This window comes from Varanus komodoensis, unplaced genomic scaffold (genome assembly GCF_004798865.1).
Source record: "Varanus komodoensis strain SLA01 unplaced genomic scaffold, ASM479886v1 scaffold41, whole genome shotgun sequence".
Lineage (NCBI taxonomy): Eukaryota > Metazoa > Chordata > Lepidosauria > Squamata > Varanidae > Varanus > Varanus komodoensis.
Window position 1 is genome coordinate 7697160 of NW_025335954.1, and position 24980 is coordinate 7722139.

A 24980-nucleotide genomic window follows, 5' to 3' on the forward strand; every position below is an offset into this window, starting at 1 on the left:
TCAAGTGTTTAATTTTCTTTATCTGTTGCAAACAGCAGCTAAATTTGTTCCTTTTAATTACAAAACAGGAAGGCAACAGCCTCAAAGCATAAAGCTATCAAAATCTTTATTTTTACATTGTCCCAAAGCTTCAACATAATGATGTGCTTCTCATTAAACAGTTTGCCACATGCTGTCTCTTAGGAGAGAGCGAGAGAGCACATATTAACCCAGCAGTAGCAAGAAGAGCACTGCAGGTTACATTTATAAGTAGCACATGTATTGGCAGTATACTTGTGGTAAACGTGTACAATACTTTGCCTTTTGGGTAATGTATATACATTGAAAAGGAAGGACAGAAATATTAATAAAATTTATTATATTTATACCCCACCTTCTTTTCTTCAAGGAACTCAAGGCAGCTTACACTATCCTCTTTTTCCCAATGTCATCCTTAAAACAATGCTGTGAGGTGGGCTAGGATGAAAGTCCGTGCTTGCCCCCAAAGCACCCAGTTAGCTTTGTATCAGAGTGGGGACCTGGAACTGGGATATCCCAGATCCCAGTCCGACGCTGTGACCACTGCATTTCATAAGGGGCAGGAGCAGACTTTAGAAGAACTAGGGGCGCCAGGTATGGCAGCAGCTACATCCACCCTTGTTCCAGGTTAGTGACGGGCATTCTTGGAGCGGTTGCCAAGTGGATGTGGGAAAAGCCGTTTTCCAGGGTTCTCAGATGTTTGCCAAGACATTGGCGCACGCTGGAAGCAACCTGGCACGTCACCTTCCCTCCTCGACGCCTCCGGACGGTCCTGGGCCCTTCCCGCTTCCTGACTCGTTAGCTAAGAGTATTCTTCTCTTACTTTCACTTGTGATTCAGTCGGGCTTTCTGTTACGCCAGCAAGCCTCTCCCTTGCTGCTCGTTTCCCTTCCCCGCCCCTAAGTAGTAGGAAACCAAGCGAAGCTGCCAACGTATGATCAGAGCCTGACAAACTTCTTATCGGGTGGATTTAAAAAGGGAAGAGCGATTGATTGCAAGAGCCGGAGCTTTGGAGCCCCGCACGGAGGCGACAAGAAATCTTCAGCTTGAAGGTAAGAAAGGGCAAGGCAGCTTGGACCGTCCAAGTTAGGATCCCATGGCCCCCGGAGGAATCGGACAGGCGGTCCTGGGGAAGCCGAGGCTGGGGGCGATGCAGAGCGAGGCAAGGGCACATCCAGGCTGTGGAGAAAAGAGAGCGGCAGCCGTGTCTCAGGGGTCCTGGAAAAGAAGGGGAGATCCCGTCTCTTGGGACAGTTCACAAGTGCTGGGCACGCGTTTCCTTCATCCAAAGCTGCTTGGCACGAGCAAAGCGAGCACAGTGACTCGCACCGTAGCCTGAACTTTGTTAGGGCGCTTATGCCACGCTAAGTCGTGATGCACTTTCGCTTCGAGGCGGAAATACGGTCGACCGCTTTTTCGATTAAAATCCCAACTCGCGGAACATGCGTGGAAAGCTTGTGCGCATGCGCTTGGCTATTGGTTTAGGGGAATTCCAGCGGGGTAGGCTGTTCCGCGAGCTTTTGAAGGTTTTGTTGCGGGGGGGGTGCGGGGGGGGGTGCGGGAGCGTTGCTGCAGAAGCGAGGAGGCTTGGGCTACCTGAAAAGACGAAGGCTGCAATCCTAGATGCACTCCTGCCTAGCAGTAGATATGCCCAAGGTTGTCTTGCAGCATCTACCATTTGGCGTGAGCTTTTCGGAGCTTTTCGGAACTGGAACGTGCGTCAACAGTAGGGTTAGTGGGAGAGGTAAGCGCGTGAGAAAAGTAATATCTTAAGCAGTTTCAATTTTTGTAAAAAGAAAAAAATGTCAAGCAAAGCAAAAGAAAGCTGCACGTGTGTCCCAGATGAACTCTGTGTGGATGTGACTACCACCCTGGCTAACAAGCAACTGATAATCACCAGGCTTAGTAAGGTTAGCCAGGTAAATAAACACCGAAAGAGCTGCTGTACTGAGATGGTAACATGGCATTTTAAATATCTTTGCAAGTGCAAGTATAAAAAATGGGGATGGCTATTTTGCATTCAGTGATCCTGAGCAAATAGGTATCTTCGTTGTCCAGAGCAAGTTTTCCAATTACTGTATTGGCAACTGGAATTCAAGGAGTAGCATGCCTCTCCAGCACCAGACGGGGGATGAGCAGCAGACTGGGGGACCAGATGCCAAAAAGAACTGGGCTGCTGTGTAGAGCAGTATTGTCTCATGCAGTGTGGTCACTGTTCCCTGTAATATTGGTGGTATCTTTCCACCACCATGGCACATAGTCCTTCACAGAAGTGTAGGCTTGTGGTGGAGTGGAGAATGGGGAAGCCTTCCCCAACCTAGTGCCCTCCAGATGTTTTGGACTACAACCCCCCTGCGTGTATTTCTTGCAGTTGTCATGTTGGCTGGTGCTGCTGAGAGTTTAATGTCTAAAAGTCTGGGGACAACCTTGTTGGGAGAAGCTGGTATAAAAGGCATAGACTGAATGCCTAGCCAAAGCCTCCCTCCCCACTGTTATACAATTATTAAAAGGTGCAGGAGCCCAGTGATCTCTTACATCATTCTGGCCACACTAAAAACTCAAAGAAGGCTGATTTAAAGTGGCGAGAGAATCTGATCAAGGCTTTCTGTTGTCATCTAACCGAGCCCTTAGATAAAGGCCTTTCACTCAGGCTTAGATACTCATTTATTCAATGTGAATAAAGATACTAGCCTGTTTTACAAATACTATTGTAAGATACTATATGCAAAGCTAAGTAATATTATTTATTTTTTGCATTTCTATATCATCCTATAGCCCACAGGATGCTCAGGGCAGCGTACAGTTTAAGACATATACATAACAGTAAAAATTCAATAAAATCGGACAATACAAACCACTAAAATTACTAAAAATGCAAAAATACATAACCACAACAGTCCATAAATTAACCTCAATCACGTCTAATATTGTGCCTAAAAGAAAACAAAGAAGGTACTAGGCATACCATTGTAGGGAGCATGTTCCACAGATGGTTTCCAACCACCAAGAAGTCCCTAATTGTTACCCCTTACTTCCTTAGGGGGCCGCTCTCCGAGAAGGACCTGTCCAGCAGATTTTAGTGGATGGGTAGGAATATACAGGAGCAGGCATTCCTTCAGATATCCTGGCCCCGAGCTGAGTAGGGCTTTAACTGTCAAAACAATATGTCATTATTAATCTGAATCTTATTTTGTTTCCTTAAACAAGAACGTTGCACTCATTGAATGCCATTTTAGAGAAGCTTTCCAGAGCCATGTTCCTGTGGTGGATAGGACAGAGGGCAAAAGGGGCGAGCCAAAACCACCTGCACGTTGTAGCTTAAAGCTTCTCCTTTCAGAAACTAAGACCTTTTAAGCTTTGTAGAATGTCGAAAACTGACAGGAGGACCTGCAAGCTGGAGGAACTCCCTGGAGTTGCTCCTTATCTTTAGCGCTGCAGTCTCCTTTGTCCTTGCTTTGACCCAGGCAGCAGAGGTGACAAGAAGGTACAGCGGATGCCGTGCCACGTCACACTTGCTCCCTGGCTCTCTGCCTGTGAAGCAAGGAAGGAGTTGCAATTAAGAGCTGGAGAAGCGAGAGCTGCTCGTGAGAAGGGTGCTGAGGATGTAGATTTCGCTAACAGAAGGGGCCCATTGAGGGCCTCTTGCTCAAGGGCTCTCCAAAACCTGAAGAGTGTTTTTCTCAAGGGCCCTCAGTGGGGTCCATTAGGGGTGGTTTACCCAAGGACCCTCAAAAACTCAGCTCTACAATGTCAGAAATGGTGTGAAGTGCCTTCATGGATCCAAGGTCAGTAATGAACAATGAAATTCCAGACCATCAGAGTTCATTGGTGCCCGCTCCCAGGTTGCAGCTTTTGTCTGCCCCAGAGGTCCCCAGACTTTTAGGATTCATGGACACCTTTGGGGATTTGAAAAATTGCTGTGGGCACCACCACAAAATGGCCTCCATAGTTAATGTTGCTAATTGCACCATGGTTGCTATGTGGGTGTGGCTAGTCAAAAGTGAGCTGAAGAAATGGTGGTGTGGTGTGGTATGAGGAGAGAACCGGCAAATGTAAAAGCTGGGAGCGGGGAGGAAATAGCAAGGCAAGAAGGAAGAGAAGGAACAAAGCTTGGAGGCTAGAAAGAGTGAAAAAGAAGGCTAGGGATGGGAGAGAAATATGGAGGCTTGAGATTGGGAGTTAAGAGAGAGAAAGGAAAGCATCCAGTATGGGTGGAAGACTGGGCAGGGCTGGAAATGAATGCTTTCCTTTATTGTCTGCCAACAGCTAAGCTAGAGCAGGTGCAAGAACAGGAAGGAAAAGTTGGTGCCCTAAGATTTTTCAGCAGGTTTATTACAAATTTTTGAAGGTGGAGAAAATGGGAAATTTAATTGATGGGATGATGTTGGAAGTCCCAGTAGTCGCTGCTTTGAAAACTGTCTTGTAAGATAAATGAGTTGAGATAACTGAAGATAAGGTCATTCCCCAATTCACTCGAAGTAAGAAAGAAACGCTACTGTTTATTCAGGATTAATTAAAATTGCATATAAGGTATGTACTTTTTTCCTTCTGTAATGAGTAAAAATAAGGGGCTTGAAAATCTATTCTCCTCAGAAACTATTTTTTCAATGAGGATATTACGCAAAGTGTCCTAAGGGCAGGATCAAATGAATGTAGATTCCCCATTCTGCCACTGTGGTCTTAGAAAATTAAAACTACCACTGTCACGTGTGCTGGTGACTATTTTAAATATTCAGCTCCCCGCAGAGGTTTTTAGTGCCATCCAAACCCAGCTGGTTTTCTTTCTATTTCAACAATATCTGTCACTCAGGTTCAGGCAGTACAGCAAAGGATGGCAACTGAATATGCGAAATTGACTGCTGGCCTTTACTGTAGCAATTGTGCAGACAGGCCTTTGGAGAAGAATTAGCAGGGAAGAGTGAATTGTGTCAGGGCAAGGGCAGAGGAATTAGCAGGATGAGCAATATTAAGTGTGGTTATAGGCATGACATATATTTCTTAGAAATTTCCATGAAAACTGCTGATGTGCATTATTTTGGTTGTTGAGATGGTGTACTTTTTATCGGTTTCGAGAAATTCTTAGCAGTGGTTCAAAACCTATTAAAGCTTTTCTGATTCATAAAATCCTGTTGAAGAAATGGCTGGCAAAGTTACGTTAGGCATACTTAGCTAGAAGGCTTCCAGTACTGCAGAGGAATTCTGTATTCTCTGGACAAGGCTAATTCCTTTAGTCATGTAAGTGATCCTAGACAGTACTACAGGGATAGGGACCCAAGCATGGGGGAAGGGAGATTTTAACACACGCGCGTGCGCACACACACACACACACACCCCCATCCCGTGGTCCCAATCTGGATCAGGTCCTGCATGCCTCCAGTTTACGCTGTCAAAAATTGTTTTGTTGCAGGCATAGGATTAAACATCCCTTTGATTACCATGCTTGGGTCCTGATCAATGCATGGTCCCATGCATTTAGGTATGAGTACAGAAAAAAAGCTTTGGCTATGTCTTTCAATTAATATGCAGTTTGCTTTTCTAAGAATTTAAGAGCAGCAGGGATGGAAAGTACAGGCTCTGTGGGGGAGGAATTTATGAAAGTCAAGTTGCTGGCAGACAAGGCCCTGCCAGTTGCTGTTGTTTTGGTGAGGTATATTCAAATGTTACATTGAACAAGCTTTCATACTCTATGTATGCTCATTAAGATGGCCGAAATGTGTAAGCGTCTAGTCTGAGTAAGTCATTGCTGTATGCACACATAATGACAAGCCATGCTGGAAACTGCACAAGCTGGCCTTGTTGTCACGTGTGATTTCAGCAAGTGTGGTGATGTGCAGCCCATTTTGGTTTCCGTGAAACCTCGCAGAGAACCAATGGTCTGTTTTATGGTTTCTGTGCTTCACCATTGCTTGTTGTTGTATGTGACTCCAGTTGTGATGTTTTGGCACAGTTTCCACATTTTCTACATTTCTGGGTGCTACTATGAGTTGAGGGGCTGCCTTTCTACCACCAGAAAGGCAGGCCCCACCATCCCTGTGCGAGCCATGTCCCTCCTCTGTGCAAGCTATAGCCAGCCTTTTGGACTGCTGATGCAGAAGAAGGTGGCTGGTTGTGCAACCAGGGCTCTGGACGCATTCATGGATTTCCTCTCAGCTCAGCTCTCTGACCGGACCGACCACAAGAGGAAGCCTGTGAATCTTGGAGGGACAGATTTTGACAGGGTGTGCAGATACCATGGCAATGTATGACCCCAGGACAGAAATGAAATACATTGCCTTGTGGTAAACACAGGGAAATGTTTGGTGTTATGTGTGAACACTGGAATGCTAAAGAAGGAAGCCAAAAGATAACCGGAATAACAGGCAAGTTTGGCCTTGGAGTACAAAATGAAGCAGGGCAAAGGCTGGCAGAATTCTGTCAAGAGAATACAATGGTCATAGCAAACACTCTTTTCCAACAACCCAAGAGACGACTCTACACATGGACATCACCAGATGGTCAACAGAGAAATCAGATTGACTATGTGCTCTGCAGCCAAAGATGGAGAAGCTCTATACAGTCGGTAAAAACTAGACCAGGAGCTGACTGTGGCTCAGATCATGATCTTCTTGTTGCAAAATTCAGCCTTAAATTGAAGAAAGTAGGGAAAACCACTAGGCCACGCAGGTATGACCTAAATGATATTCCTGATGAATATACAGTAGAGGTGACAAATAGATTTAAGGAATTAAATCTGATAGAGTGCCTGAAGAACTATGGATGGAGGTTCACAACATTGTACAAGAGATAGCAACTAAAACCATCCCAAAGAAAAAGAAATGCAAGAAAGCAAAATGGCTGTCTGAGGAAGCTTTACAAATAGCTGAGAAAAGAAGGCAAGGGAGAAAGAGAAAGATACATCCAATTGAATGCAGAATTCCAGAGAATAGCTAGAAGAGATAAGAATGACTTCTTAAATGAACGGTACAAAGAAATAGAAGGAAACAATAGAATAGGGAGGACCAGAGATCTCTTCAAGAAAATTGGAGATATGAAGGGAACATTTCATGCAAAGATGGGCATGATAAAGGACCAAAATGGCAGGGACCTAACAGAGGCAGAAGAGATTAAGAGGTGGCAAGATTACACAGAGGAACTATACAAGAAAGAGCTTAACGTCCCTGATAACCATGATGGGGTGGTCACTGACCTCAAGCCAGACATCCTGGAATGTGGAGTCAAGTGGGCCTTAGGAAGTCTGAGCAACAACAAAGCAGAGGAGCTGAGTAGTCCAGCTGAGCTATTCAAAATCCTAAAAGACAATGCAGTAAAAGTGCTACACTCAATATGCCAGCAAATTTGGAAAACTCAACAGTGGCCACAGGATTGGAAATGGTCAGTTTGCATTCCCATCCCAAAGAAGGGCAGTGCCAACGAATGTTCAAACTACCGCACCATCGCACTCATTTCACATGCTAGGAAAGTTATGCTCAAAATCCTACAAACTAGCCTCTGGCAGTATATGGACCAAGAACTGCCAGAAGTACAGGCAGGCTTTTGAAGAGGGAGAGGAACTAGAGGTCAAATTGCCAACATACGCTGGATCATGGAGAAAGCTAGGGAATTCCAGAAAAACAACTACTTCTGCTTCATTGACTATGCTAAACCCTTTGTGTGGATCACAACCAATTGTGGCAAGTTTTCAAAGAAATGGGAATACCAGACCATCTTATTTGTCTCTTGAGAAACCTGTACACGGGTCAAGCAGTAACAGTGAGAACCGGACATGGAATCACTGATTGGTTCAAAATTGGGAAAGGAATACGGCAAGGCTGTATATTGTCGCCCTGCCTATTTAACTTATATGCAGAGCACATCATGCGAAAGGCCAGGCTAGATGAATCACAAAGTGGAATTAAGATTGCCGGGAGAAATATCAACAACCTCAGATATGCAGATGATACCACTCTCATGGCAGAAAGTGAAGAGGAACTAAAGAGCCTCTTGATGCGGGTGAAGGAGGAGAGCGCAAAAGTTGGCTTGAAACTCAACATTAAGAAAACTAAGATCATGGCATCTGGTCCTCTCACTTCCTGGCAAATAGATGGGGAAGAAATGGAAGTAGTGACAGATTTTATTTTCCTGGGCTCCAAGATCACCGCAGATGGGGACTGCAGCCAAGAAAATAAAAAACACTTGCTCCTGGGGAGGAAAGCTATGGCAAACCTAGACAGCATACTAAAAAGCAGAGACATCACCCTGCCAACAAAAGTGCGTATAGTCAAGGCTATGGTTTTCCCAGTTGCAATGTATGGCTGTGAAAGCTGGACCAGAAGGAAGGCTGAGCGCTGAAGAATTGAGGCCTTTGAATTGTAGTGCTGGAGAAGACTCCTGCGAGTCCCTTGGACTGCAAGGAGATCAAATGAGTCAGTCTTAGAGGAGATCAACCCTGATTGCTCTTTAGAAGGCCAGATCCTGAAGATGAAACTCAAATACTTTGGCTCTCTAATGAGAAGGAAGGACTCCCTGGAGAAGAGCCTAATGCTGGGAACAATTGATGGCAAAAGGAAAAGGGAACGGCAGAGAATGAGGTGGCTAGATGGATTCACTGAAACAGTTGGTGTGAGCTTAGCTGGACTCCGAGGGATGGTGGAGGACAGGAGAGCCTGGAGGAATGTCATCCATGGGGTCACAATGGGTTGGACACGACTTCACAACTAACATAACATAATGTGTGAACATAGCCATTGTGTATAAGCTCTATACATGAAGATGGGAAGTGGGGATCAGCTGGCAAGCTCCATCCACCTCTTACTAATCTCACTGCTTGCTATATATGGGAGACAACTCGATCTATGGATGCTCTTCTGGAGAGTTTTGGAACCAGATTCTTGCAATGAATCATACTTAAGTATTTCTAATGCTGTACGGGTGAACTTGTAAGAAAGCAGATTCTAATAAACTGAGGAAAAGGTAGGATTGCCAACACTATAATGATACATTTTTCTTTTCAAAAACCAGGTAAACTCACTGATCAAAAAATCTGGTTTTAGATCACATTAGAGGTCATCCCATTTTGGCTCAAGCTCCGCAAAGCCAGGAAACTAGAAGATTAGGCTGAAATCTTACAGACATACACTGTGATCAATTATGATGTTGTGTAATATCACAGATGGTGTTTGTTCACATTCTACCCACCACATATCCACATCTTTGGTCAACTAAGGTGCCTCATGTCATCTTGGTCCTGTATTATGATGTCTAACCTTACTGTGTAACGCACCCATCTGGCTACTCATTTAAGCAACAAATAGGCATGAAGGAATGAATCCTCTAGCAATACAATACGCCTCAGGTGCTTCATAAGGCAACAGCACTATTGGGCATCTTCATTTGTCCCCATTTGGAAGACCTGAAAGACACAGAAAAAAGGGTGAGACAGAAAGAGATTTGCCGATTGTGGACTAGGGAACTAAGGGAGTCCTGGTTTGCCAGGCTGAACCAGGACATCTCACGACATTGTCCGTGGTGGAGAAGGAAAAGTCACCTCATGCCCTCCCTACCTACAAGTCAAGGTGCATGGTACCCAAGACCATTCAGGTTATTGTCTTCATGCCCTGGCAGTAAAAATACAATAATAGTAAGCTAAAGCTGCCTTTTCAGGACACTCACAATCAAGCTTCCTGAGGCAGTCCTCCCTCTCTTCTGTGAGTTTTTTGTTAACAGTTTTAGGTTTCATGGCCCAGTACAATATAAACTGTAAAGTCTTCCCCATGTTCCCCAGTCCCATGCTCTCCCTATTAAGTCCCCCCCCCTTCTTCACACTGTCTTGTATTTAAAGAAAATTCCTGTATATAAATGAAGCTTTAAGGTTTGAAGTTTCATTTATATAAATAAACCTTCAAACCTAAATTTGAACAAATAGATGCAAAGTTAAACAATAAATAGCTTAAAAATGTTGTGCCATGTAAATCTCTTTTTGTGATAGCTCATAACTTTCCATGTATTTTAAGAAATTTCCCCTATATTAATTATTTGATTTCAGTAATTTGGGGTAATGTACCTTTTTATGGTCAGCTAAGCTCTGGAATCTGTATATATTTCGCTTCATTTGTGTTTATGTTGTATAATTGTGTTTTATTTGCTTTCTAAATTAAATTGCAATTTAGATGTGTTTTCCAAATTCCTTTCCAGTGTTGTGTAATAATCAGTTCAGCTGCTACTATGGTCTCACAAAATCATGCTGCATGCTCATTTTGCCTGAAAGGAATGGGCATCTTTTACAGGATGTGAAATTTCCTGGACCCTCTTCACCCTGATTATAACCTGAAGTTGGAACTGTGTTTCTCATACAGTTCCTTGGCTTCAGACTTCTAGTTAAACAAACAAGCAAACAAAATGAATGAATGAACTAAGGGAAGGAATGATCGAACAAAGGGCAAAAACAATTTATTATTATTTTTATTTATTAAAACATTTTTATGTTTACAATAATTGAGACTGCATTCCTATACTAGCTTTAAGAGGAAGCCCTACTGAATTCAATGAGATTTACTTCTGAATGCTCATAAGAACATGGAAACCGTGCTGGGTTAGACCAGAGGCCAATCTAGTCCAGCATTCTGCCCATGTAGCAGCCCACCAGGTGTGTATGGGTCGTCCACAACAGGGCATGATTGAAAGAACAACCTCTTATGTTCCACAGCAGCTGGTATACAGATGTATGTGGCCTCTGATATTGGATGCAATATATAGCCATCATGTCTGATAATCATTAAAAGCCCAATTCTCCATTAATTTGTCTAATCCCTGTTTAAAGCTGTCAGAACTAGTGGACACTGTTGCATCTTGCAGTAGCAAATTCCATAGTTTGACTATGTGCTATGTAAAGTCCTACGTTTCTTCTGTCCTGGGCTGGGATTTGATCTTTGATGAAGGCTTTCAAACTATATTTCCAGCATTTAGACTGCCAGGTTTGTTTGTTTGCTTTTGTTTGTTTGTTTTGTTTTTGTCCTTAGCAGTCTTTGGCTGCCAGTTAATTATCCATAGCTGAATGGTACACTGACAAAGCCTATACTAAAAACAGTTTTAGGTAGATTCAATTCTGCATGTATACTAAAATAATTAGTAACAGGAAACATATTTTGACCCATTTTAATTACTTGTAACATCATATCAAGTATAATTATATAAAGTGGCAAAATGTTGTTCTAAGACAGAGCTTTGCTTTAGTTTCATAGATCTTAACTTAGTAGGAAATAGAATTTCATAAACATTTCTTGCTCTTACTTCTAATAGCTTAAAAAGGATAGGTCTCATTCTAAGTACCAAGTTCCCCATTCTGTATTGAAAAGGCTATTTAGCTGGCAGGGACAGAAGCCTGTGAGCCCGATAAGCGTCTGATAAGAAGCTCCAACATTCTAAAGTCAGCATGTATTTAAACCTTATGTATGAAAAAAATACTTCTTACTTATCTACTGCCACATAAATTCTCTCAGTCTTAATTATTTCATTATCTTTTAAAAAATCCTTAATGGTTAGAACATACAAACATGATTTACATGTATATCCTTAGGTTAGATATGATCAATTTTGTAGTATAACTTTGAGAAAATAATAACTTACTCAAAAAATTTCCATACAAACCTATCTATTCCGTTTCTTAGACATCTGTGCATCAAGCATTTTGTGTATATACTTTACACAATATTTTTGTACATTATTTGATAAGCAAAACATTTAAGTGCTCTTTTGACCTGGAATAATGCAGTCTCACACTTCTTCATTGCTCAAATAACACTTTGGTCCAAGTAACAAAGCACTGCATTTTCTCTCTGGATACCATCCAGATCACCTTGGCAATTATCTCAGCAAATATTTTTATAACAGTCACCCAGAAAGCATTGTGAACCTGCTGGTAGCATTGAGAAGTTTAACAAATTAGCCACGGTGGGTTGCTTATTCATGCACCCAACAGATATCTGGGCTCACTAGTAGTTTTTAGCCCTCCAGCCCATATGTCAGTGTCCCTTTTAGTCAAACCTATCTTGATATCCCCTTTTGTCTACCATCATTTTGTTCATTTGAGAGCCTCAGAAATGAGCAGTCATGATGGGGCATCATTTATTCTTCTTTTTAAATGCAGAAATGCCTTCATATTTTTGTTGATCTTTCAGAAGTGCTCAGGTGTGCACTTATGCCTGCCCAATATATGCAGCCCTGCCTGGTTGATGTCCATGTAAGTTTCAGCTGGCAGAGAGTGTATTGTTAATTACTTATTTGGACATTGAGATAGCAAAAATACAGGGTTGTTTGTGCACCATTGCCAAGCTGTCAAAATCGCTGGAGGAGGGGAAATTAGGTGCACCCAAAGGGTTGGTGACAAGGTCTCCCCCTTAGCAATGTAACCCTCTGGATTTCAAGTGCAGAACTGACAGGGCCTTCTATGTTTTTAACACCCCTATTTATGCAGCCAAGGGAGATATTAATTCCCCCACCCTTTTGAAGATTTACTCTTAGAGGTATTATAGGCTTCTCACAGTTCTAACCGCACCCCACCCCATCTTGCAGACATCATGACTGGGAAATAGATGGAGTGGAGTATAATGCTTTTATCCTCCATGTACTTCCTACCCAATAAATCTACTTCTGTTTCCCATCCACTTGCTTACTTGCCATGAAATTTCTGTATTTCTCAAGCAGAAAAATGCACAAATTTGACAGACAGTTAAAATGCCCCAAACTTAGGGAGGACAGTATAGGATGGAGCAAATGGGGTGCCAGTGGGAATTTCACTCCACCCCTCGAAAGTGTTGCCATTCACTGCATCCCATTTAGTTGCCTTCTCAGTGTTTTTATAAGATTAGGAAGCTACAATAATGATTGCGATAATTGTTCTGAAAAGGAGTTTGAAGAAGGGGGGTTACATCTGCAGACTGTATGTTAGGGTTGAAAATGTGGGGGGGCACTTAGAACCCCCAGTGAAATACTTGAAATCTAAGGCTTATGTTGCTAACTGGAAGATCTTGTCACCACACCCTTGCACCCACTCTTTCAGTGATTTTCAAGCATCAACTTGGCAACTGTGTGCAAATAAGCCTTCATACAGAATTTCTTTGCCAATTTTAGCTTGAGTACCAACTGCACTTTCCTCTTTTTGGCAGCTGAAACTTACAAGGATATCAGCCAGTCAAGACTACATATACCTGACAGCTGTAAGTGCACATGTGCACACCTCCAAAGACCAACAGCTTCAAAAGAATATGGAGACATTTGCACATATTTCTGGGGATGAAAAAATAATTTTGAAAAGCTGGAAACTCTGTGACAGTTGCTCCAAAGTGGCCTTGCTACCACTGGCAGCAGCATGGGGGAGGTGGTGAAGAGTGGCAAGCGGGTTTGGCCACTCCCTGCAGCCCATGATGGAGTCATTCTCCCAGGTTCAGATGACGCAACAAGAGATCATGAGTTGGAAACCCCCCAGAACAAGCCATGGCTTGTCCTGGAGGCTTATCACCGGAAAATAAGCCAGTCTGTGGGAGGTTGAGTCATGCAAATCCAATTTTTATGTCTCTTCCCTTTAAAACAGTGTCTTCTTATTTTACTTGAGTATTTTGATCCTTAATTGTCATTAAATATTTGGAATGTTCACTTGTTAATAAGACATATTATCTTAAGACAGGTAGATTAGCATTTTTAAAATAACCTCCCATCAAGTCCAATAAAACTTGATTAAAAATCCAGAACAGCAACATGTAGCATGGTTTGGTGTCCCCAGTGCTAGTATTGTGAGAAAGAGAGAAAAATACGTATAGGATTGCATTGTAAGTCTTCCATGCAAGCCCATATCTACAGTACCAGCATTTAGGTAATGTAAAACATGAACAGAAGAGAATAATTTCACAGAGTTATTGTATTCTATAAAGGAGGAAGGTGATAGATAGCCTGTGTATTTTGCTGATGGAAGCAACATTCTGTGGGTGGTTTAAACCTTTTATAATTATTATTAAGAGGAAAACCTGAGTAAGAAGTTAGAGCAGCTTTCTGTAGGTGTCACTGTGGAGACTTTAAACCTTCTCCTCCTCCTTATATAATGTGCAATTTGATTGCCAATTTCATTTGACTTTAAATAGAAAAACTTTTTACTGAAAATTTCTACTCAAATGCTTTGTTTGCCTTCCAGGCCATAGACAAGGGATGGAAAGAACAGAGATCCTGATCTGTTGAGGTCAGCAAGATTTCTGATTTCATAATGAAACAGCATTCTGCCCTAATATTCACCATTGAAATGAAAAAAGCTTAGGATAACTGGGTTTGATCCTGAGCTCTTTCAGTTTTGGTACGCAAGACAAATTCCTGGGCCCAGATTTTTGTCAATCTTGGTGACAGGGTTCAGACAACACAATACCCACACTTAGAGGTTGGGTATGGTTTGAGTACGTGTGGGTTGTATTTGAAAAGTGGCCATCATACTGCTTGCACCCAGCTGCAGTAAAAAACCATGAGCAACCCCATGAAGGTAACCCATGGGTTTGTTGTTGGATTGTGAAATATGGATTGTTTCTGGTTAACCAAGCATGGTTTCTTAGCGCATCTGGGTTCAGGCAACATGACAACCTGCATTTCAACTGGACAGCCATCTTGTACTGGCAGGGGGTTGGACCTGATGGCCTTCCTGGCTCCTTCCAATTCTAATATTCTGTGATTATGATTCTAGGTCCGACCTCTGCTCAGTGCAGGACACTGAGTTGAACCATCACTCTCAGATGGCTGTCCAGATGCATCCTGAATGCCTCTAGTGTGAGAGAGTCCACAACCTCCCTAGGTGATTGGTTCCATTGCCATACTGCTCTAACAGTCAGGAAATTTTTCTGATATCTACCTGGAATCTTCCTGTAACTTGAGCCTATTATTTTGTGTCCCGCACTTTGGGATGATCAAGAAAAGATCCTGATCTTCCTCTGTGTGACAACCTTTTCAAGTACTATTTCTCCTCTCAGTTCTCTTCTCGAGACTAAACATGCCATTTCTTTCAGTCTCTCCTCATAGGACTTTGTTTCCAGTCTCCAGATCATTCTTGTTGCCCTCCTCTGAATCCATTGCAGCTTGTCCGAATCTTTCTTAAACTGTGGTGCCCAGAACTGGACACACTAGTTCAGATGAGGCTTAATCAGTGCTGAGTAAAGGGGAACCGGCACTTCACAATATTGGGAAATGATATGTCTATTAATGCAGCCTAAAATAATATTTGCCCTTTTTGCAGCCACATCACATTGTTGACTCATAGTCAGCTTGCGATCTACAGCAATGCCAAGATCCTTCTTATTTGCAGCATTGTTAAGCCAAGTATTCCACATCTTGTAACAATGTGTTTGAGTTTTTTTCCCCCTACTTGCAGAACTTGGCATTTGTTTTCACTAAATTTCATTCTGTTATTTTTCATCCCAGGTCACCAATCTATCAAGGTTAGCCAATTAAAAAAGGAAATTAGATTTGTCTGGAAGAAGACTGAGCCCAAGTAGGAATTAAGTGCTTCTGCTTTTCTTTTCCATTGTTATCATTTTGTCATTGACATTGAGTAGTTGTACCCTCACTTCTTTCCCCAGCGTCTTACTTTGGACATATCTGAAGAAGGCTTTTTTGTTGCATTCAGTCTCACTTGCTAGCCCCAGTTAATAACTAGCTTTAGCCTTAAACATAGAAACAGAGCGAGTCAGAAGGGGCCTCCTGGGCCATGTAGTCTGACCTCCGGCACCAGCCGGCTCCGCTCACGACATGCCCACCATGTGCATGTCCAGCCTATCCTTGAACACCTGCCCCAATGGGGCCTCCGCGACCTCCCGGGGAAGCCCATTCCACACCCTTGGGGTCCTCACTGTCAGGAAGTGCTTCCTGGCATCCAAATGGAACCTTGACTCCCTGAGCTTTGCTCCGTTGGAGCGCATCCTGCCTTCCTCTGCAGGGGAGAACAGGTCTCTACCCATCTCCGTATGACATCCCCTCACCTACATGTATGTCGCCAACGTATCCCCTGTGAGTCTCCTCTTCTCCAGGCTGAAGAGACCCAGTTCCCTCAGTCTCGCCTCATCCCCCATCCCCTGCAAACTGGCCACCAACCTTGTGGCCCTATGTTGCACTGACTCTAACCTGGCTATATCCTTTCTGTAATGAGGGGCCCAAAACTGAGCACAATACTCCAGTTGCGGGCGCACCAGAGTCGTATAGAGGGGTAGTAATACCTCTCTTGATGTAGAAGCCACACTTCTGGCTATGCAACCAAGGGTGGCATTCGCCGTCTTGACCACCGCATCACACTGCTGACTCATGTTTAGCCTGCAGTCAACCAGCATCCTGAGGTCCCTTTCACAAGTGCTGTTCTCCAGCCACTTGTCACCTAACCTGTACTTATGACATCTATTCCTATGCCCCAAGTGCAAGACGTTGCACTTATCCACATTGAACACCATCCTGTTGTCTTCTGCCCACTTCCATAGTCTGTCCAGATCCTTTTGGATCCTTTTGGATCTGGAGTAACTGCTCCTCAGTTGTGGCCATTGCTCCAGTTTTAGTGTCGTCTGCGAATTTGATCAGCAGACTGTTGACCCCTTCTTCCATGTCATTAATGAAAAGATCAAACAGGATCGGCCCCAGGACAGAGCCCTGGGGGACCCCGCTTGTCGCTGGCCACCATCCCGATGATTCCCCACTAATGGTTACCCTCTGCTTTCAGTCAGCCAACCATGCCCTAATCCATCGGACAGTGCTTTGGTGTATCCCAAAACTCCTCAGTTTCTCCACCAGGATATCATGGGGCACTTTGTCAAAGGCCTTGCTGAAATCCAGGTATACCACATCCACTGCATCCCCTCCATCTAGCCATCGCAAAACCTTGTCATAGAATTCCACAAGGTTTGTCTGGCAGGACCTGTTTTTGCGGAAGCCATGTTGCGTGGCTGCCAGCCTCCTTTGCCTATCTAGCATCACTAGATCTCTCTCTATTATGAGCCTTTCCATTGTTTTTCCTACAATGGATGTAAGGCTTACCGGTCTATAATTCCCCATGTCCTTTCTACTACCCTTTTTGAAAATTGGGACCACTGATGCCACCCTCCAGTCCTCTGGAACGTCACCTGTTCTCCATGAGGTCTCAAAAATGGAGGCCAGCGGGCGTGAGAGAATCCCTGCCAACTCTCTAAGTACTCTTGGGTGTAACCCTTCAGCGCCTGGAGCCTTTGTAATGTCCAATGCCCTGAGGAGCTCCTCGACGTCAAGGTGGGTGACTCTAATCTGTGTCCCTAAGTCCCCAGCCTCATCTAATCTCCTATGCGGAAATGCCCCATCCTGCTCTGGGGAGAACACAGAGGCAAAATAGTCATTTAGCATCTGTGCCTATTCCCTCATATCAGTCACTGGATCTCCTTCCTCCTTATTTAGTGGTCCCACCACCTGTCTCCCCTTCCTATTCCTCAGCCATCCTGATTCTGTTCTTATAGTTTTGTGAAACTGCATGGGCATCTTCTGTTGTCTTCTGTCATTTTTGCTTGTTGGAATTGTTTGTAATTGTGCGTTTAGAATTTCCTTTTTAAAAATTTGGCAAGGAATTTTTCCTATTCCCCACCTATCTTGGATTTATTTTCTTTTTAGAGTCACTTGCTAGAAGATTTTACTAATCATTGTTCTGAGTGTATTAAAATTGACTTTTCTAAAATCCAAAGTACATGCTTGGCATCATTTGACTTTTGCTTCCTTCAGAATCAAGAATTCAAGTGTGGCACTGTCACTTTCCATCAGAATTCCTGTAGCTGCCACTTTGACTACTAGGTCTTCTCTCTTGGTTAGTCCCAAGTCAAGGACAGCTGTTCTTCTTATTCCTTCCTTCACTTTCTCTTGGAAGAAGTCATCAGCAGCACATGTTAGGAATCTCTTGGAGGTGGCATGTTTGGCAGGATTCATGTCCCAACAAAGCTCAGGGAAATTGAAGTCTCCCGTAACAATGACATCATGCCTCCTTGAAACACTGGCAGTTTGCTTTTCAAAAGTTTCATCTTTGTTTTCACCTTGACTGGGTGGTTGCCACTGTGTTCCTTTTATTCCTTGCTCCGTTTATATTATTGAGGTGTTCTCGATGGAGCTACTAAGTGCATCCTTCTGTATTTCTGGGCAGAGATATATATCTTTAACAACTAGTGTGTCTCAACCTCCCTTTCTGTTCCTTCTGTTCTTCTTGAACAGGTTATATCCTTTAACTGTTGAATTCCAGACATGGGAGTCATCCCACTAAGTTTCCATTATGCCTATCCTGTCATATTCACCCTCTTGTATTAAGAGCTCAAGTTCATGCTTGGAGTTTCCCATACTCCAAGCATTAATATATAGACATTGAAGACCATATGTTGTATACTCTAGCTTTCTTCCTACATTTTTGGAAGACCATTATTGGGCACTGTTAGAGCTGTTCTCTCTGCTGTAGTGCATAAGCCTTTGTCTGTTGTTATGCCCAGGTGTACTCCCCCCCCCCCACCACGTAAGATTCAGTTTAAAGCTCTCCTGAGAAACTACTTCATGGTGTGACTGAACACACTCTTTCCAGCCCATCCCTTGCCAGCAGGCCATCTTCCAAGAAGGACAGCCCGTGGTCCCAGAATTCAGATCTCTCACGTCAGCATCACTTTTGTAGCAGGCATTCACTTCAAGTGTTTTTCTTTCCCTGTCTATCCCTCTTCCAAGAACTGGAAGAACTGAAGAGAAATCTAGTGGAGTCCTAAAGTTTCTTACTTTCTTCCCTTAAGCTTCAGAGTCTGACATGAATTCTTCAAAGCTCCACTTGGCAGTGCCATTTGTTCCCACATGTATAAGAAGGAAGGGATACATGTAAGTGGGCTCTTATGAGCCAGTTATATCACTAATCTGTCCTTCAGGGAGACAGCATACCGGATGAGTCCATGGATCTTTCTGACATACATGTGTTTCCATCCCATGCAACAAGGAGTCTCCAACAACTTAACAGTCTCCTCATTCTTGCAAGCCTTGGGATCATTGCCACTACTTGGTCGACCTTCAGCTTCCTGTTCAGTGTTGCATGAGATGGCTTGCAGTTCTTCCACAGCAGACTGTCCTCCAGTTTCATCCTCAAGTAACTGAAAGCAGTGTGAGAGCTCCAGGGCTTGCACTGGTGCAGTGTCTTCTAGTTCTTCTGCACCTAACTGTCACCCTTTTCCAGGGAGTTTCCTCCTCATTTTCCCTTCCCTCAAAATTCTCCTCTTCTGCATCAGCTTGCTGTTGCACTTCTAGCTTCTGCTCTATTCTTAGCTGTTGCAGTTTCACCACTCTGTCTAAAAACTCTTCATCTTCTTTTACTACCTTGAGGGTGGACACTTGCTGCTCCAGTGCTCTCACCTTTCCTTCTAACAAGGCTACTAACTTGCATGTGTTGCACATGTAGGCCATGTTGACCTTAGGAAGGAAAACCAACAGAACAGACTTTGCAGGTCACCACCACTGTGGAGTCTTCTTGGTGCATTCTTGGGGCAGGAGGATGACTTGTCACAGCTTCTTATATCGCGTGACAAAAGCTGCAGCTGCCAAAGTTCCCTCGCTGGCACACCTGTGAAATGAAAAGGAGCTCTGCCAGATTCATTTGCATCTGCTTGTTGCAGGGAAAAGAGAACTACAGCATATAGGCTCAGGAGCAAAAAGACTTTATGATGCTGTAGAATTACTGCAATTTCATGACAGGTCAAACTGGCACTGTCAGAAACATGCTCTGCCATGGATTTCCTTCCTTGGGGAACAGCTGCTCCCCCAACCCTAATGAACCATTATCTTGAGATTCTCAATTTTCATGTTAATAAAGATCAAGTCACTAGCCTGAGTAGGACCTGAGATAACAGCCAAAGTGTGGAGTTATTATTCTGCCCATTTTTTCATGGGAAGCAGAGACTTTGCCTTTATGTGTTTTTTTAGTGAAGGAATGAAGTTATAGCAGTGATGTCCATTGTCCAGAGAAAAAACCTCCTTGCTCATTTGTGTGCAGCTTTATTTGGCCCTTCGTGATGGAAATGTTCATGGCCCAGGGAATAATGCACACATGCAGTTCAGAAAATCCAGGCCTGCAGTGGAGCTCTAAGTGGCAATAAATGTGCCATCTAAAAACAAAAGGTAATAGTAAGATCAGGAGTTGATGATCTTTCTCTTTCAGATGCTACTTAATTTCCCCTCCCTTCGTTTGTAAATATTTAAAAATATGAGTTATACCAAAAGTAGCACCCTGTTATTAGACCAGCTTTGCTGGAAGAGGAGAATTAGAATACCAGGCCTGTAACCCCTACATTTTCTCCCCCACTTTTTTATGAATAAATAATTAAAAACAGTTGACACATACTTCTTTAGAAAGCCTGCAAACCTGATGAACTAACTCCCCTACTTTTTTGTGTCCTCCCTGCCATCCTTTTGGGCCTGCCACAGCCTGTTCAGTCAATATGTCAACACTGCAATATTCTAATCCAGTATCTTGTATTAAGTATCTTGGTACATATGTTTACAGAAATGTACAGTGGGGTACATGTGTGCAGCTGACTGTAGCATCAATAAGGGGGTTACGACATATGTCTAGCTTTAAGAAAGCTTGCAAGTTTTACTTCCTTCTCTTCCTTTTCCTCTGCTTTGGAGCTGAGGTGGTGTGCCATGCATCTGTTCAGAAGTTACTGTAGCAATAAAAAAAACCTTGTTGGGTCTCCAAGTCTATTATGCATTGCCAAGAAGGCAGATCGTAGGGTGTGGACTAAGATGATAAGCTCACTTCTCCGCACCCATATTTACAATGTCCAAAGGCTGTATAGAGGTAGAAAGAGCCAAGGAAAACACTCAGGGTTTTGGAGGCAGGTAAGAACCTTTTGGGATAGCAGATCTATTCAACTTGGCACAAGAAGGGGTTAGATTTAGTAGACAATTTCTCCCAGTAGCCCTGGCGCTCAAACAGGCCCTATTGCTCTTCAGTTACTAGATCTATCAATAGGGGAGATACTCCTTGATGGTATCAGGGCTCTTAAAAATGTGCAGCTGGACACAAAATGTTCAATACCGGGGAAAATGTACAGTCCCAAAAGAAAAGGTGTGCAATTCAACATCCAGGTAATGCAACATCAGTATGATGTTATTGAATGTAAGAAGTGGCTGATAACAATTTGAAGTGTAAAGTAAACAACTGAGGCTCCTCTAGACTCCTAAACCTGGTCAAGTTTACTCATTTCTCCTTCCCCTGTGGAAGAAACTCATCACAGACTCCATTTTTTATAGAATATCTATGGATACTGCCACGGTGAAGGGCATAACATCACAACATGGAAAGCTCTTTCTTGACCAATGAAGTCGTCAGTGTTATGAAAAGGGCAGTGGTGCCATGCCAGAAAATATCCAATATGACATTCTTAACTGCTGCTCTGAGCTACAGAGCAATTGCACATACAAGGAAAATGTAGAAGTGTGTTAAGTGCATCCCGCTGTGCTCCTTTCCCCCCACCCCCGCCTGGGAAATTCCTCTGCTCCCTGATGCACTTCTCCTGGTCAAGCAGAAGTAAGCAACATTTGCATTGCACTAGAAGAGGCAGGCAGGGAAACCAATACCATAAATGAAATATATTGTGAGTCTGAATAGCTGAAGGTGGGGGCATGCTAATCTCTGTGCTATAGCTGCAGGAAAAGCTCTCTTGGACATTGTCCTAGCTGGTGGGCGTGGCACATGTTTTCCTTTAATACACTGTTCTTGAACTCCTCTCTTCAAATGTCAAAAACATTAGTCAGCTTGGAAATTACAAGAGTTCAAAACCAACAAATACTAACTTCTTGCCTGTTTTTGGACCTTCAGTGTCTTGAGGTTTTTTGTTTTTTGGCATGGAAGGCATTTTAAAGCAAGGCAAGACTGATGGGATTAATAACAGTATTATTGTCCAGAAAATAATGGTGAATTTGAAACTGTCTGGAACCCTGCATGAAAGATACTAAAGTTTGATGATGTCAGAAGTGGGGGGAGTAAGTATATCTTCTTTCTTGTAGTGCATCCTTTGCAGAATTAGTCTTAGTATATATGTGCAGCAGTATTCAGTGGTAGAGTTTTGTGTATTTTTTAAATTTTTGAGTCCACCATTTTAGATTTCTGCCACTTATTTTATTTCCACCTCTTCAGACTGCATATGCATGACCCCATTTTTAAATGTTTTTCTATGAGAAAAAAACTCCCTACAAATAGAAAGCTTGCTCAACAGGAAATGAGTTGGGCTAGCATCTTCCTCCCTGATGTGCAATTTTGACTCGTAGAGGGTTGTTGTTTTTATGTGCAAAATCATGCAAGAGTAGTGTCCCATCCTGTAGACTCTCTTGAAAGTTATATGTAATCCAGTTTGAGCTCCTTGAAGAAAGAGCAAGATACAGTTACACATCCCATGATCAGAAATGTAATGCTGAGTTTTGAAATGTAAGCAACTTTGGGAGCCACCCTTGCACAAGGGCTGTGGAACAACAGCAACAAAAAGGAACTCTCTATTTCTTAATGCATACAGAATCCCTTGGTGTGAGTGGTGAATCCAGGATTACAGTACTTTCCAGATGAAACCTCAATTAGGTGCTAATTGTTTCTGAGGGTTTGCTGCACAGGGTTTCTGACCCCACTGTGCTTGAACCCAGGCTTCCCCACTTCCTCCACAGTTCTCTCATCCACCCCCTGAACAGCATATGTGGAATTCTTTTTGCAGAGGGTCATAGAGGATGTTATGACTAAAGAGAGAAGTCTTGTGCTTTCACTGCATGGGAGATTTTGAGGGGGAATGGAGAATTCCAATGATATATTTCCTATAGGGACATATTTCCTTGTATGTGTCAAGGCTTCCTTCCTTCTCACATTAAAAACTACAGACTTTTCTTGCAAAATGTGCTTTATTGACAAAAGAATTTCCCAGAAGCCCAAACACCCAGATTGAATCTCTGAGCATGTGCAGAGCTGCTTGTGAAACACAATCTAAAATTTACTTCCAGGAACTCTCCTTTTGAGAATGTTTGAACCCCATCCTTTCAGGAAACAAGCATGCTTCTCCTCTAATTGGGTCACCCTCCTCTGCCCAATTGGATCATGGGGTCGAGAGCTGTACCCACCTGGTCTGTCTCTGAGAAGCTCTCCTGTTCCAAGCCCGCTCGCAATATCTGTACTTCTTAGTCATTCTCAGAGGCTGCCTACTTAAGAGTCTGGCCTTGAGATAAGTGCCTCCAACCTCTCTTAGCATCTGGACTTGGCCCACATTCTGGGGCCTTTCTTTGCTCCTCCTCCTCCTCTTGAGTCCCAGTCAGCAAGGCTTGAGAAAGTACATCAAGAGCAAACTGTCTTTCTCACTCCTAACAGCTTGAGGCAATACCTAATCAAAGCCACACACTTTGGAGATTACAGCCCCAAGTTGAAACTTCAAGCACGATGCTGTCACAGAGCGGCAACCTCAAAGAAGATCTAGGCTGGCAGATTCTAGTCACCTTTGGCATTGATCAGTTACTGTTGCTTAGTCAACTCCCATTGCTCTGCTATTTCATTCGTTCTGCCATTTCATTAGGTTCCTACTGTTTCGCCAAAGCAAGTGAAACTCGGTGTTCTTCAGAGATACAATGTTATCAGTGTTAGCCTGTTGCACCAACTGCCAAAAAGAGGAAATGTGAGTGATTCTGTCACGATTGTTCCACATGCATAATGTATTATCTAAGCTGGTTACTTGCATGTTTCTACAGTGGGAAGGATGCATATGTTATATATGTATCTGGGAGATAGAGAAGCCACTACAACAAACTTTCTTTCAGAAACTTTTCTTTCAACATGGCCTGTTTAGATCTGAAAGTATCACCACATTCCCATTTGCCCTTCCAAACTAAAAAGCCCCAGCCATTGTAACCCTTTCTAATAGAGCTGTGGGTCCAGTTCATTGATAATTTTAGTAGCCCTTTTTTGCCCCTTTGCCAGATCAACAATATCTCTTTTTAGATACAGCAGCCAGATCTGTAAGTGTGATCACACCACAGATTTACATAACGGCATTGCAATGTATTTTTTTACTTCTTTTCTAATTGTGCTTAATGATCTAGTCATGACCTTATTTCTTCCCTAATGATGCCTAAATCCAGGGCTTTTTTTGTCATAGAACGCACCGGAACGGCGTTCCGGCACCATTTTTCCCAATGGATTTTACGAAGGGATTTTGAATCGCCTGTCGGGCATAGCAGATCAGCAGCAAACATCATTAACATAGTGCCTGCGGGGCTGCTTTTGTGTTCGTGCTGATAGTGAGTGAGTGCTTTCTGCCAGCAGCGACCACTATGCCACTATGTTTATGTATGTGTAGAGTGACTGGCTTTGCGTGACCCCAAGATGTGAGTTCCGGCACTTTTTTTTTTTTTTTACAAAAAAAAGCACTGCCTAAATCTAATAATTTCCATGGAATTCTCCCTTTTCATAGCTGCTACACAATAGGTTGACATTTTCATTGAGCTAGCCATAACGATTGCAGTGACTATTTCCTGGAGATTTAAATCCTGTTTCAAATCCTGTTTTCGGGAACAAAGCTCCTTGATTTATTATGTTTGGGTCTGGGTTTCTGTTTTGCTTCAGTTGTTTTGTACAGTTGGCTTGTCACAGCTGCCTTCAATCTTTTTAGGCTTCAATTATCCCATGTTGTTATTTTGAAAAAACCCCATAAATTAAGCTGAAATTAATCAGAAAGGCAGACAAGTAAGTTGACTGAACCTGCAGATAAGTAAATTGGATGAAAAGTTGGAATACTGTATCGTAGTAGTCTGCCTTTGAAATTCGGTGTTGGGAAAATACAGAAGTGTAAGTAAAACACATTTTTATGGTAACTGGTGACATCTGATAGTTTCCAAATTGCTGCAGCACATGACACTTTAATATAAGAACAGGAAAATGGAAAATTCAATTGCAGTGAAATAATAATATGTTTTCC

At 43.0% G+C, this 24980-nt stretch overlaps 1 protein-coding gene across 2 annotated transcripts in view; it reads left to right on the forward strand.

The window, feature by feature from the left end:
• The first annotated feature begins 899 nt into the window (after nucleotides 1-899).
• Nucleotides 900-24980, forward strand: part of STAT6 (signal transducer and activator of transcription 6) — an 80131-nt gene continuing 56050 nt past the window's right edge. Inside the window, exon 1 of one of the 2 annotated variants that reach the window (XM_044443278.1) lies at nucleotides 900-1070. The gene's annotated coding sequence lies outside the window, so the exon portion shown is untranslated. Of the gene's footprint in view, nucleotides 1071-1585; nucleotides 1763-24980 lie in introns of those variants that run through there. The other variant, XM_044443279.1, reaches the window with a different exon arrangement.